The sequence below is a fragment of the Manacus candei genome, unplaced genomic scaffold (genome assembly GCF_025592945.1).
Source record: "Manacus candei isolate 608988 ecotype Guabito, Panama unplaced genomic scaffold, ASM2559294v1 h1tg000047l, whole genome shotgun sequence".
Lineage (NCBI taxonomy): Eukaryota > Metazoa > Chordata > Aves > Passeriformes > Pipridae > Manacus > Manacus candei.
In genome coordinates, this window is record NW_026138095.1 from 9706699 (window position 1) to 9719459 (window position 12761).

The 12761-nt window shown below is 43.8% G+C and overlaps 1 protein-coding gene across 1 annotated transcript in view; it reads left to right on the top strand.

The window, feature by feature from the left end:
- LOC127475573 (protoheme IX farnesyltransferase, mitochondrial) overlaps positions 1–12761 on the top strand; it is a 103680-nt gene that overhangs the window by 69295 nt on the left and 21624 nt on the right. The gene's annotated exons all lie outside the window — the stretch shown is intronic.

Below are 12761 nucleotides of genomic sequence, written 5' to 3' on the forward strand. Positions count from 1 at the left end.
GCCCTTGTGTTGTCTTTGCCTATTTAGCCGGGTGAAAACTCAAAATTGTGGCATCTCATGGAATTAATGTGAAAATTTGTCATCATTGAATTTATCATAGTCCATAAGTAAATTCCTCCCACCCCAAAAGGCAAAGAGATTTCCTTCAAAAAAATAAACCCGCTTCATTCCCTCTGTTTTTTGGATTATGTATCAGTTCAGTCTCTCAAAGGCTGTTTGCCAGCTAAAAAAGCAAAGTGAAAAAGAACATCAAGAAAAAAAACCTCTGACTTATTTGCAAACTGAAACTGAAGGCCCAATTCATAAATGATTCAACAAACAATTTTAGTATTGCGTTTCCATGATTTGTGCCAAGGATTATTTATAACAAAATTATGTTTTCCCTTAGGCTTCAGCGAACAGTTGGTCCTATTTCTTTCTGTGTTTTATCCATCACCTTTGGAGGACTGAAAAAAAAACCCGTGATAGATGAAATTACAAGAAAATTGAGACAAAATAGTAAAGTGAACCTTGGGGGTAAATTCGCTCTCATGGTAAATAGTTAGAGCACTTCAATAAACTTGTTCTGATTTGTTCTCGGAGATGGTGCTAATTACAGATTCCTGAGCTGAGTTAATTTTATTTAAAAACATATTTTAGGGACCACTGCAGTGAGGGCATCTGTTGTACATACAGTAAGTCAGGCTTAATTGTGCAGTTCAGGAGAGCTGCACTTCTGCTCCCTTCCATGTGGTCCTTTAGCCCTGGGAGAAGGAACACTTGTTAGGAAGAAAGATGATGGGGGATGGTTATTTTTATTATTTTTTTGTGTGTGTTTATCATAGTCTACTTGCATGGCTTGCAGTGCTTCTGGAGTCAAAAATATAACTAGGAAACTTTCTGTCAAGTTTTGATTCAGAGAAAGCCATTTATTTTATGTTTCCAGTGTCCTTACGTGAACTTCGCTGTCGTCTGAATGCACCACAGATTGGCAAACCCATATTTCATGGATTTTCTTGCTTCTCCCTCCCCTTCATATTTGCTTTCACCACAAAATGGTAATGCTGGGGACTTTGTGTAATCACTCCTCAATCTATCTACCTGACTGTCAACAGCTAATTTAAAGTTCTTTAAAGTGTCACTTCCCTTGAATAATGCTGCCCTCGCTCCCTGCAGACCCTGGAACACGCAGGCCTTGACTGGGGTTATTTCTTCTGCCAGAGGAGAATAATCCAGTGCAAGTGATCTAACCTTGTTACGTTTTGCCACATATTCCCTGGTGTTCCTTGAACTCTTTCCTTCCTGGCTGATTAAATAAAGCCCGTAAATGGTTGTGCTAAAACCAGGCAATACCAGACGAGACAGGGGTGGATAAACAGTACGTAAGAGACTGGTGTCTTGGCTCTGGGAAGGGACCCAGAGAGCTTGGGGTATGCATGGAGTTCTTGCCCAAAATTTGTCTGACATTTGAGTTTTGGCATTTTCTTCTCTTTAGCTGCTTCATTTCATGAAATGCTTGATGGTTTTTTAATTCTGCTGCATTACAACATCTGTGCTGTCCAGTGCAAACGAGGCATCATCTTCTGACCCGTCTTCATTTGCACTGTTTGTAAATTATTTTTTTTTTGTCTTTTCTTGTTTTCTGTTTATTTGGCATAGTCCTTGTTGCAGAACTGGTCAGTGTGGGTAGCAGTTTTTGTCCTGAGCTTGACATCCCTTTTGAAGAGAGGGAAGGCTGTTAACTCTCCATCCATCACGTTGGCTCTGCAGCTCCTTGGAAAGGCTTTTGGGGGTGGCTTTGATGTGAATCTTACCCACTGAGAAACTGCACTGAGGCCAAGGAGAGTTTTTATAGGGGTTGTGCCATCACATAGAGGATTCTTAGATGCTTTGAGCTCAGGCCAGAATCAAACTGGTAACCCCCAGTGAGAGGTCCTTGGAGTTACTGAATCATCCAGTCCTGGGATGAGCTGGAGTCTCCATTTTAGATAAGCTAATTCGTGGAACTGGCTTGTTAGGAAGTGTTTTGCATTTGCAGAGAATTTATTTCCATATGTTTCACTTTGTGGCCTCCATTTGCAGCCTCAGCCCCAAGTCTGTTTAGGTTTAAGACCAGCTGTCAGTTCTAACTGACCTTATTTCCAACCTTTCTCCCCTTCCTTTCTTCCTGAAGTCTTCAATGGGAGAAAGCACCACAAGCCCCTGTCTGGGGGGGTTCATTTCCCTGCATACACATTCATGTGGTTCCCAGATCCCCACATCAGCCTTTTCTGTGAGTTACTGAGGACTTGCAGCTTCTTTTGGGATCAGTGGGGAACCTCAGTAGCTTTTAAAGAAAAGCTCTGTGGCCAGGGCTGCACTGTGGGGTGTGGATGTCACCACGGCCTCAGAGGTCTGGCTGGGGACAGTGTCGTGGTCTTACTGGTGGCACTCAAGAAGTGTCTCAGTTGGGCAGCTTTGGCCTGTCCATTGCTCCCTGTGAGCCAGTTCAGCAAACATCTCTGGAAGAGCAATTGTCCTCCATCCTTAGTGAAGCATCAACTTGATGGCTGAAACAGTTATTTAGAGGCTCAGTGTGCCCCTGCTCTATATTTTATATCCTTTAGCCTGGACAATCCATGCAGGCACTGACACAACGACTCTGCAGAGCTGAGACTGCTCAATGTAGGCACTGGAGTACATTTACCTTATTTGCCAGCCCCAAACCCACCTCTGGTGCCCCCCAGGGAATCTTCTGACACTCCTGGTAGATTTGTGACAAACAGCACCTGATAGGTCATTGACTGCTTGCTTTACAATGTCCTATTTAATTTGTAAGGCTCTGAAAAAATGTTCCCTTTGAGCAATGAGACGTAACCATCCTTATTCTCTATTCAGAGGGTAATCAGAGACATCCTGTTGCAAAAATAACAAGAGTAGACCCAAGCACAGCACGCCACTGAGCACCATCCATCATTCCTGCCTGCCCACATCTCCTCCTCCCTCCTCTGACCCCTCAAGTCTTGTTTGGAAATACAAACAGCTTGAGATGTTCTTCATACTTGGGCTGCAGTGTTAAACTCATTGAGTGCATTTGTGTTCTGCATTATAACAACAGCTGATCTTGGTTTTCCTGCTATTGAATTGGTTTTGTGTCATTGACAGCGAAACATTTCATGTGCTCACACAACCTCAGATTCAACTGAAATGGCAGCAGCTTTTCCTGGTTTCCTGTTGGGTGTGATTTATTCCCTTGCTTTTTAAGGTAATGGATTTAATTTTCCTGCAGATTAATTTAAATAAATCTCCAGTATGAGCTGCAGTAGCTGAGGGAGCTTAACCTGGAGGATGACAAGTGTCCTGCTTCATTATGTTGTACAAAGTGACAGTTCTGATTGCCCAGAACTGCACTGTGAAACTCCTGTGAAAAAGTGGCTGTTTTATGAACTTAGGGTGCTGCTGGATCTGCTGTGTTAATCACTCATAAAAATCTTCAGAGCTGTACAGGAACAGTTTTTCATTTTAAAAATCCTGGGCCCTCGAACACGTTCTAAATAACCAATTCATGGCCATGTGGACACTGCTCAGTTCTGCTCCTGTGGTATTTTGCCCCTTTCAGCTGTTTTCTGTGCCAAGTCCTTTGGCTTTGGCCTCAGCAGTGGCTGCAGTGGCTGCCTGGGAATGGGGCTGGGCCTTCTCCCTCACTTCACCTCCAGGTTTCTTGTCACCTGGACCATGCAGGGAGCCTCAGAGGATGGTCCAGGCTGGAAGGGATCTCAGGAGAGCTGTGGACTGATCTGCTCAGAGCCAGGGTTGGCTCCGGGTCTTGTCTCAAAACCCTTCAATATAATGGCTTTCAACTAGAAAAGAGTAGGTTTAGATGAGATATTAGGAAGAAATCCTTCCCTGTGAGGGTGGGGAGGCCCTGGTACAGGTGTCTCAGAGAAGCTGTGGCTGCCCCATCCCTGGAAGTGTCCAAGGCCAGGTTGGACGGGGCTTGGAGCAACCTGGGCTGGTGCAAGGTGTCCCTGCCCGTGGCAGGGGCTTGGAACAAGATAAACTTTACAGTCCCTTTCAACCCAAACCATTCCTTAATTCTATGATAAAAATAACATGCTATGAAATTTAATTGTAGTCTCATTATGCTGAATATTTACACTCAAGCTTGCTTTTCCACATGCATTTAGGTCTATTAACATGGCAGAAGAAGGCACAACACAGATAATGCCTTGGATGACTAACAGAAGTAAATCTCTGTATTGTCTGGTGAATATTTTTTCCTAGCATCCCATTAACCTCCTCCCTTGGCAGTGCCCAAGGAGCTGTGTTCTGTCTATGGATTTCCCACTCATGACCACAGCTGATGGTTATTGCAGTTAATGGAGGCACTAATGCTTCTCCTACTTGTTGACATTTCTGAATGGAGCTTTGATTTGGCTCAGTTTAACCTGTAATAAGCCAAACTCTTGAAGAATCAGACCAAAAAGAGCTCCTGTGCTAGCAATGTTTCTCACCGATGACTTATATTTATGAACTGTAGTTATAACTGCAGATATGTAAGTTGGACATTCATGGGCACATAGGAAACTGCAACATGTCAAACTTTAGTTATTCAAAAACACTTCCTGACTCAAAACTAGCTCTGTGTAAAGCTGAGTTTTCCCACTCAGTTGCCTTTAGCAGACCTACAGTTACAAGTGTAACAAAACCAGTCCGGGCTGAAAAAATGTGTGTGCATTTGAAAACAAAATTCCTGCTGTAATCACTGTGGATAACTCAGGGTAATTAGCTTGATTCTTTGCTTGCTAACACTAATGCAAATCAGGAGCGTTCCTACTGATGTTAGTGGAGCTGCACTGATGTAAGTGAGGGGAAATCCATGTCCTGGGCTTAGGCTGAGACCTGCATTAAGCATTTCCCCAGCCCTGGTTTAAGCCAGAGGTTTAAAACCTCCCCAGGGGTCTTGGTACAACTTGGGGTCCCATTTAGAGCTCAGCCCCTGCTTAGCTGTTGGCTCTGCTCCCTTGGGTGGTCATTTCAGACAGGTTTCATTCTACTTAAGTTAAAACAAATAAAACAAAAACTCCATAAATCTGCAGTTCTTGGAGAATAATCATTTCGAAGAGATCAGATGCTCATTCCCTGCAGGGGAACATTCTGATATTTTGTTTAGAAAATACCTCATTTTAAAGGGACTGCCCTGAGATCTTTTTGAATGATAAAAATGTTTCTTTTTTCAGTGGGAGGCTTTCCTCTTGTTTAAACAGGGCACAATTCAAAGCAGACACCACCATGGCAGCCTTTTCAAGCATTTTTTATCCTGCTTGTATTCAGGCTTTATTATTTGAAAACAAGTAAATGCATTCCTTCCCCACCACCACCCTCCTGCCTTCCTTTTTTTTTTTTTTTTTTTTCCACCCTGTGTTTTCCAGAAGCTGTCATTGCCTGTGTTTGGTAAACAAGAAATTAAAAAGGCAGCTTTATATTTTTGACATGTACAATTGCTTGTAAAAATGTACTTCTTGCCTTTTGAACAGCGGGGTATTTTTTTATTTTTTTCCTGGCACGGCCATGTCACGGAGAGGTGTGGGGGGGAGAAACCTTGAGGCTAAAACATAGTTTAATGAGAATAAAACCCACATCAAAGGATGGTCTAATGGAATGATATAATGCTTACTGTGTCACTTTCCCAAAGGGGATATGGATGACAGTACTTATATTTCAATTATCTATTCACTGCCTGCGTGGGATGTTGATTAAATGGTTCTAAGGTATTAGAGGCCTTTTGTAGAATGCACAGAAAAATGGTGATACTGCACATTATCCTCAGATCAAAATGTGTATTAGCAGGAAATTATATAGCTCTAACTACATATATATTTTGTTTCTTAGGGCGATAAAGAGGGTTGTTTTATTAACTCTGCATTTAAATTCGTTTCAGTCGAAACGAAGCAATTGCTGGTTCTCCTGCCGGGGCCTCATTCTGCCACAGCTCCACACAGACATTCCTTTGCAGGCAGCTCTGTTTGGTAAATATAAATCCTGCAGAAACACTTGACCCCTCATGCCTTGCTGCTTTTCAGCTCGGCCGAGGGGCCTTTACCCCCAAATTATTTCTCTGAATCTTTAATTGCGCGCGGGACGGTTGATAAATCGGGGGACGTTGTGCCTCGCCCCCCAGTAGGAAACATCCCAGATGCTCATGTATAAACCAGGAGTCACGGTGCATTTGGCTAAATAGCTGCTCCATCTGCTTGTGGGGAAGGCTGGGGAGAAGTGATACGGGCTCCTAATGGAGTTGTCTTATCCTCTCATGTCAGCTCCTCGCCGGGGGGCAGAGCCCCCGGAGCCGGAGGGGACCGAGCCATTGTGCACTAATCCTGCCACCTTTATGTCCAGTATGAACAGGCCTCCTGGACACTGATTGGAACCAGTGCCTCCTTCCTTTTTTAGCTGGCTGGTGATGAGTCATTTTCTCCAAAGGTGACGTTAAAGTGAGTTTTTACGAAGGAGCAAAATCAAAGCTCGAAGCCCGAGATCCTTCCCCCAGCTTTGGGGCAGGTGCTCTCCTGATGGCTCTTCTTCCCATGTTTGTCAAACATTTCAGGTTCGTGTTTGTAAATTTGGGCTTAATGCAGTCAAAACCCCAACACTTTGTTCCCTGTATTAGTACTGAACCTTATCTGGTTTAACCACAGCAGCATCATCACTCACCCCGTGCCAAGTGGTGTAGGAAATGTCACCGCTCAACAAGTCCATTATGGAGCTGCCTCTGATTAGAAGCTGCTATACCCTGAGATCTGTTTACAGTAAGTCATGTTAGAAGTGCATTTCTCTTTGTGAAGGACAGAGTTTATCATGTCTCATACAAGTTATAACTTACACGTTATCAGCTTCACAAGTCAGATATAAAAGAGGTTTTTCTTACACTTTAATTAGCTGTGTGAACACAGATGCTTGCTCGCTGGTCTTTGTGACTAGAAAAGCTGCATTCCCGCAGTTGAGATATGTGGAGAACCTCTTTGATATGTTTTATTTTTTATTCTTTTTTTTTTTTGCTAGGGACGTAGAATCACAAGGAATATTAAATTATAAATCATGCTGGAAAGGAGTGTGAGCCACAGTGACTCCTATTGCTGCCTCTGTGACAGTAATTACGTTCTGTTCATGCACTCTGATGGTATAGGAAGGGATTTTTGGTTTGGTTCAGTTTGGTTTTCCACTGAACATTTGTAAAATAAAACTCCTGATGATAATTGTGGATAAATGACCAAAATAATAATGCAGAAATCCCAAAATCATAGAGTCAATTGCCTGGATTAGAAGAGACCTTAAGGATCACCTTGTTCCAAGCCCTCTGCCATGGGCAGGGACACCTTCCACTAGCCCAGGTTGCTCCAAGCCCTGTCCAACCTGGCCTTGGACACTTCCAGGGATGGGGCAGCCACAGCTTCTCTGGGCAACCTGTGCCAGGGCCTCCCCACCCTCACAGGGAAGGATTTCTTTCTAATGTCTAATCTAAACCTACTGTCAGTGTGAAGCCATTTGCTCTCGTCCTGTCACTCCAGACCCTTGTAAATAATCTCTCTCCACCTTTCTTGTCATCCTCTGCAGGTACTGAGAGGCTGCAAATAGGTCTCTTCTCTTTTCCAGGCTGAACAATCCCAACTCTCCCAGCCTTTCCTCCCAGCAGAGCTGCTCCATCCCTCTGATCATCCTGGTGCCTCCTCTGGACTCTCTCCAGCAGCTCCATGTCCTCCCTGTGCTGTTCCCCAGGGCTGGAGCAGCTCTGCAGGGGGGTCTCACCTGAGGGGCAAAGGGCACAATCCCCCCCTGCCCTCTGCCCACGCTGGGGGATCAGCCCAGGGCACGGGGGGTTCTGGGCTGGGCCATGTCCAGCCTGTCCCCCACCAGCACCCCCAGGTCCTTCTCCCAGGGCTGCTCCATCTGCTCATCCCCAGCCTGTAAAACAGAACCATCCCCATCCTCTCCACCTCTCAGGTGGACATGGCAGTGCTGCAGAGCTTGCTCTGGGGGTGCCAAAGGCATGTTTGCAGTGGTGCTGAGGAATCTGCAGATGGGCAGGAAGGGTCTGGCTGAACTTGCAGTTCCTCAGGCTCATCTGCTCCATTCTCTTCCACTCACTGGATTCTACAGCCTGATCCTGCTTCCACTGCAGACCTTTGCTTATTGTCCTGCCCTTCTGTAGGGAATAACTTAATTGCTTCATTTTCCTTGCTCCTGGGAATGTATTTAGTCAGTGTTCATGTGCTGAGATGACTGGACTATCTTTCTTCTCTTTTATTTTTTGAAGAACAGGTTGACAAACACTCCAGAACTTCTGTTTTTTCCATCTGAATAGGATTGTGATCTGACCTGAGACTTCTTTACCCACTGCTTTCCAAACCTTGGCTGAGGGCTCAGCAGAAGCACGTGTTAGATTTAATCACTCTAAATCACAGAAAAATGTTTCTGGAGAGACCATATTATCCATCCTGTTTGTCAGCTGGTGTCTGGCTCTTAAACAAAGGGAGAACTGAGATTTTGAAGTAAAATGAATGGATCACTTAACTGCCATGTTGCAAGGTTAGGTTTGTTAGGTTAAAGAGGAGGATTTAGTTTAAATATTATGGGGGACATTTTTCAAATTTACTGTAGGTTTGTCTTGTAAGCACTTTAAAAAAATATTTACATTTTCATGACTGCAGGGAAGCTGTGAATATTATTATTCACCCTTTCACTCCTACCTAACAAAGCCATATACCAAGGAGTGCGTTGACGCTCTGCAGGGTTGCTCAGGGTTGTTATGATTAACATTCTGGTGTGGATAACAAGTGTAATAAGAGCATAAACATTTTGTAAGTGCAGGTCCTTTTCATCTGTAATTTTTTACTTCCAAGTGAAGTGACAAGGCCCAATTGGAGCTTCTGCTTAATAACAAAGGGCAGCATAAACAGTTTTCTTTCTGTCTGAACGTGGTGTTTGTAGACTGCAAATCTCCCTGGGGTGTGCTGGGCTATCTCATCCCAAACCTGGGGTGCTTTAGGATCAGGCTTGGGCAGGCTCTTGAACCCATGAACCATGAAAAACCACATCCTGGTGTCATTTGCATGGAGTTAAACTGGTCAAAATGGGAGCAGGAGATGCTCCATGCTGAGGGCAGGGCTCCTGATTCCTCTTTCTTTGGCTGAGTTGAAATTCCTCTTCCCTTGTCTTGGCATCCAAGTGGAAACTTTCAGCAAAATCGATCAAGCCAATTTTGATTTACTCAAGCATAAAAAAGAGAGATGTGTCCCTCTCAGGAAGAAATGATTCTTTTAAATCAGCCCTGTTTGTTTATGAGAGTTTTAAAGCCCCTCTCTCTGACAGGGGAGACAGAACATCTGCAGCTCGGGTTCTTGAGGAGTGAGGGGAACTAATTGCCCCAATTTGGTTAAAATATGGTGTTGATTATGCTTTTTATACAGTTGTGATGCACAACCGTGGCAGGGCAGCCTGGGCTCCACGCTTGGGCTGTTTTTTCTTTGGGAGAGAAATGAATTGACCCAGGCAGGTGATATTTTATCCTGATCTAGATTTATTTACACTAAATACACATTTGAGCAAGTGTATCTGATAGCAAACCCTGAGCTGGTTGGAAATGTAGAGCCAAAACTAAAAAAGGCAACTCCACCATGAGACTCAGCCCGGGATAGGTGTTTATCCATCACTGAGCTCCCTTTATGCCAAGTTCTCACTGTACAACATTCCTTGGGAGATTTAGACATCACTCACTGAATCCTTCCCTCTCTCCCTGTGGATGCTCCAGCTGTCATCCCAAACCACCTCCAGGTTGGTGCTGATGGGCCTGGCTGAGCCCTGTGGACAAAGGAAAGGTATTAAGGGCAATTCCTTTCACAGAGATTTGCATTTTAAAGGGGTTTATTTGAGGTTCAGGTCTGTAAACTCTTCCTCTGCAGACACAATGTGCTGCACTCTTGATTTAAGTGTGTTTAAATGCTACCCATTAACCCAGCATGAGGCTTTTTGGGAGCACCTACAAGTCTCCTGTCCCCTCTTAACATCGAGTTCCTCCTCAGCTCAGATTTTGTGTTACAAGTTGGGTTTAGAACTTTCCCACTATTTTCCTCATTTTTTTTCTTTTTTTTTTTTTTGTTTTTCACATTTGGGGAATACTTACCAGAAAGCAAATCACAAAAAGCCACTTACAAAAACATGAGCAGGCAGAACTGCAACGATTTTGTTCTGGCAGTCTTAAAAACTGTGTGTTACACCCAGTTAAATGGGATTTGATAGAAAATTCAGTACTTGTAGTACATGTAGAGCCTGATCTGCCACAGCAACATGTTTTTGGGGATGAGGTACCAGACATTGACAGAATGTAGATACTACTCCTTAACCTGTGAAGACTAAGTTAAATAATTCATTAAGGAAAAAAAAAAAGACTTGACAAAGCTCCCCATTTGTTTGCACCTCTTAAAGGACATCTTGTCTGTCTGCAGTGGTAAATGATAGACAAGCTGTATTCTCATACTTGCAGTTGATGAGGAAAAATTGAATTCCCAATTAAAAGTGTAATTTAGTTTCACATTTTAGTTTTAAACTACCTCATCCTTCATCCCTTGTCATGACTCATGAACTTTTTTGCGTGACTGCAAGAGAATAAATGAATGTCTATTAAGATCTTTCTCGATGTTTTTCCCTTAAAACAGTTCCATTTTAGCTCATTGATAGGTATTATTCAATTTAATATAAACTTTGCAAGTTTAAGCCTCAATCAGCAGGTTCTTGGGCTTTTCATAATGTTCAGCCACAATATACCTGTGAAAGAGAATATCAAAGGTGAGAGTGTGAACTGCTTGTGTTCAGTAAAGCTCCTGACCGATGCTGAATTAGAAATATATGAAAGAAATAGAGGTCTGGCAGTATGTCCATTCTGCCAATGTTAAAGCTATTTTTTTTCCTTTGAATTGGAAAGAAATGTCTCCTTGAGACTAATCCCATCTGTAATTCAGAGTTGTAGTGGAATGTAAAAATATTTTGCTTTGAGTCCTTAAAATCTGCTGCCTCAAAACTATACTAATTAGGGGTCATGTGTATTATAGAATTCCAGAATGGTTTGGTCTGGGAGGGACCTTAAAGATCATCTAGTTCCAACCTCCCTGCCATGGGTGGGGATGTCACCCACCAGACCAGGTCATCATGTAACCACTTTGATTTAAAATTTCACATCAGAATGTGGATTTTTTTTTTTTCTTTTACCAGGTACATCCCCAGTCTGTCTGTAGAGTTTTATGTAATGTTTTGCAAAAGAAAATTAGGATCATTTTAGTAAAGTCATCAGCGATGAAGCTACTGATCCAGGCAGTGTTGTTCCAGTTTCAGCTCCCATTAGCAGTGTTGTTATTATGATAGAACTTTTACAGCTGACAATGGTCATGAGTATGGTTTTTATTACTAAATATATAAATATGCAGCCTGAAAGGATTTGTGTGGAAAGTTAAAATTTAATTTCAGAGTTGGGAGATTGCCATCGTTCAGCGTTCTGCCACGATTACTGATTGCTTTTGAATGCTCTGGGCTTAGAAGCTGCAGGAGGGGATTTTTTTAACCTTCCATCAGAAATAACTTCAGGGACGCTACCGGTGCTATTTGGGGCAAAATGTGCCTTTTCCAGCTTTCTGGCTCCTTTTTGGCAGTCAGCTGATGTGGCGGCACTCGCGCCAGCAGACGACCCCGCTGCTGGTTCCAGGCACATGTCCATGGGGAAGCAGGGCTGGAAATCCCACAAAAATGGTCCAGATATGTGCTGGAAGATGGCCCTGCATCCCCATTACCTGAGTCACGGGGGCAGGAAGGTTTCTGTGGAACCTTTGTAACATCCTCGGCTACTTGTGCCTCTTCCAGGTGGGATGGGATTGTGGTTCATGACCTTCCATAAGTTTCTTGGTGGATCTCTAAAAGCTGCTGAGGAGGGTCCAGCAGTCCTTGGGTGCTGATCTTAAAAAAGGTAAATATAAGTTTTAAAAACCCCTTGGCTGATGCTCCCCTGGCTGAGGGAGGTGCCCAAGCCATAGCTCAGTATGACAGTCGTGGTGACCACAGGCTCAGCTCCCGCCCTGGGACTTGTTTTTGGCAACTCCCAGTGTTGCCTGGCTGTAGGAATTGAGGAGGTGCCAGGAGACGAGCAAAGCTGTGGAGAAAGATGGTTTTCTGCATGGGGTTAGGTGGGAATCCCCATGGACATCCTCTCCTCTTTCCTGACCGTGGGCTCCTGCGGCCACAGAAACCTTCCAAGGGGTGGGACTTGCTTTGTGTAACCTCTCGTTGCTCTTGGAAAAATGTGAAACCTTCAGGGTGATGCTTTTGTCTGAGTTTGTAAGTGGCTTCAGAAGCCTTAAGAACTTCCAGCTGACCTGGAAAAAATTAGGAAGAAGAGGAGGGGGCTTCCTCCAGCAGCCGTGTACTGACGAGTAGTCTGGGGACATTTTTAGTACCTACAGATTCCAGAAATAATAAGCAATTTATGATGCTTCCTCCTGAAATCTGATTTTAATTATGGCTTTGGAACAGCGTTCATGCACTGGACTCGTATCTCAGGCTGTGATGGGGAAATGCAGTTGCAGATGAGAATCACACTCGTGTTCTTTGTCTGCCAAATCCCTTCTCCCGAGCTCCCGCTATTTCCAGCCCGTCTGTGCGCGAGCCTGGTCCAGGCTGTTCCTCTTCTTATTGCAACAAATTGTTTTGACACTGTATGCAGATGGAATTTGAGCCCAGAGTAGCAATATTGAGGTTAATCT